Source organism: Trichoderma citrinoviride (assembly GCF_003025115.1).
Source record: "Trichoderma citrinoviride strain TUCIM 6016 unplaced genomic scaffold BBK36scaffold_15, whole genome shotgun sequence".
Lineage (NCBI taxonomy): Eukaryota > Fungi > Ascomycota > Sordariomycetes > Hypocreales > Hypocreaceae > Trichoderma > Trichoderma citrinoviride.
Genome location: NW_020194723.1, coordinates 850,098 through 853,421, shown reverse-complemented (window position 1 = coordinate 853,421; position 3,324 = coordinate 850,098).

Below are 3,324 nucleotides of genomic sequence, written 5' to 3'. Positions count from 1 at the left end.
TTATTATATATATTAATAATAAAGTAATAATAAGCTATATTATACCTTAGCTAGTTAATTACTTATAGCTACTAAACTATTTAAAAGAATGCCTATATATACTTATAAGTATTAAGGTATAGAAGTTTTTATATAATAAAGAGATAGTTAATTAAAAGACTAATTACCTTAATATTAGCTTTTATAAACTTATTAATTTATTTTAGTTTAATATTATAAATATTTAAAGGTATAATTTTTTTTTAAGATATAATTAGTTAAGGATATATAATTTAATAATTAACTAGGTAAAAGGCTATATAAAATAGTAAAACTATACTTAATTAAGAGAAGGAAAATAAAGATAATAACTAAATTAAGATAAGCTATAAGATATTATAATATCCCTAGCCTTAGCGCTAAAAGCTACTATATTATATAATAAGATAATATAACCACTTAAAAAAAGCTATAAAAGTATTAAATATATAAGAATTAAAGAAATAAAGAAAATATAAAAAAACTAAAAAGGCTAAAAGGATACTATTAAAACTAGAAAAGGCTAAAAGGATGCTATAAATTAAGAAAGTTAGATTTAATAAGGAAATAAATATTATGCTATAATACTATAATAATTAATAAAAGAGCTTATAAAAACAGGCTAAGAGAATACTTAATATAATAATAGAAAAAGTAAAGGATAATAAGCTAAAAGACAGAATAGCTAATATACTTTATAAATACTATAAGTTCTAAAAGGTATTTTAAAAAGAACTTAAAATAGGGTTATTATTAAATATAAAATAAGATTATAAAATTAAATTAAAAGATAAAAAGAACTTTATATTTTATAAAATCTATAATCTTAACTAGAATAAACTTAAGATACTTTAAGAATAAATTAATAATTAGTTATAAAAAGGATATATTAAACTATTAAAATTATTAGCAGGATACCTTATAATATTTATATTAAAGAAAAATAAAAAGCTATAACTTATTATTAATTACTAAAAGCTTAATAAAATTATTAAAAAAGATATTATACTTTTATTATTAATAACTAAAATTAAAGACTAGTTATTTAAAGTAAAATAGTTTATAGCACTTAACCTTAAAAAAGCCTATAACCTTATTTATATTAAACTAGGAGATAAATAAAAAACAGTATTTAAAATATACTATAGATTATTTAAATGCTTAGTAATACTATTTAAATTAACTAATGCATTTATAATATTTTAAAAAATAATTAACTATATATTAAAGAAATTTATTAACTTATTTATTATTATTTACCTTAATAATATTTTTATTTTTTTAAAAAACTCTTAAAGAATATAAAAAGTATATTACTTTTATATTAAAAATATTAAAAAAGGTAAATCTACTAGTAAAACTAGAGAAATATTAATTTTATTAATAAAAAGTTATATTTTTAAGATATATTATTATACTTAAAGAAGTATATATAAATCTTAAAAAGCTTAAAGCTATTAGTAAATAATAACTGCTAAAGAATATAAAGGAAGTTTAAAGCTTTTTAAGACTTACTAATTACTATAAATAATTTATTTAAAACTTTTTAAAAATTACTATACTACTTATAAAACTTATAAAAAAAAAAAGGAAATTCTTATAAGCACTTAATATATAAAAGGCATTTAATATATTAAAAAAGGCTTTAACTAGTAACTTAGTATTAATTATATTTAATCTTAAAAAGCTAATTACTATTAAGGTAAATATATTAAACTATACTATAAGAGAAGTATTAAGTTAACTAGATAAAAATAAGAAATTATAACTAGTTACTTATTTTTTAAAAAAGCTATATAGGCTAAAATTATAATATCCTATTTATAATAAGGAATTTAAGGTAATTTATATAGCACTTAATAAAAAACACTAAAGAAACTATTATTAAGAAAGTAAATTCCTTATAATAATCCTTATAAATTATAAGAATATTACTTACTTTACTATAATATAAAAACTCTTATAAAGATAAATTAAATACTATAAACACTTATTAAAGTTTAACTTAATTATTAAGCATTATAAAAGAATAAAAAATAGTAAAGCTAATATATTTAGTAAAAGACTAGACTATTTTTAAGAAATCCTAGATATATAAGCATAAGTACTATAGTATAATAAAGATAGAAACTTAATATTAAAAACACTAAATATTATATTTATAATTAAAAAAGATAATTTAATTATTAATAATATTAAAGAGTATATTAAAGACTAGACTAAAGAATAGTTTTTAAAAGGCACTTTTATAAAAAAGGGCTACTTAATAATAAATAAACTTATCTAAGTACTAGATAAACTATAAAAGAAAGTAGTTAAGATAATTTATATATACTTAATATATAAATATTAAGGAATAAAGAAAACCACTTAGTAAGTTTAATAATATTATAAGTTTAATAATATTAAGAAAATAGTTTAAAAGGTTATTTTAAAATATATTATATATAAATAAGTAAAAGCAAGATGCTATTTTCTTTATAAAAAGTTATAACTCTTATAGGTTTTAATATAGCCTTAGGAATTAATTTTATTTAACTATATTATTAAGCTTTTACTTTTAAAAAAACTAATAATAGAAAAAACTTAAGATAGTATTTTTATAATAATTAACTAATTAATAAAAATAAGCTACTTTATCTTAATAAAAGAAAGCAGTATAGCTAAAGACTTAGCATATTAATTTTAAAGATATATTTATACTAATTATAAATTACTAAATAAAATTATTTTAAATAAAGGATTAATATTTATCTTAAAATTTTAATAATTACTTATAGCTAGACTTAAATTAAATTATAAAGTTAGTACTACTTATTACTTATAAATAAATAAATAAATAAAAAGAATTAACTAGATTATTAAAATATACTTATAATACTATATTAACTTTAAATAAAATAACTAGGTTAAATACTTACTAATAGTATAAATCTTATATAATAGTATATTAGTAAAATTAATAAGAAAATTATTATTTTATATAAACTATAAATTTAAACTAAAAGCATTTTAACCTTTAAGATAAGGTAAAAATATAAAAAAAGTAATTATTATAGTAGATTAATTAAAAAAACTATATAATAAAATAAGAATATAACTTAAATTTATATAATAAAAAATAAATAAGTATATAAATTAAAGAAGAATTAAAGGACTAATCTTTTAAAAGGGAGATATAATTTACTTACTTTAGTATATATATAAAAAAAAATAACTAAATATTAAAATAAATTAGCTAAGTAATAAGCTTAATTTTAAAAAACTTAAACTATATAAGGTTTTAAAATAAATTAAAGAAGTTAA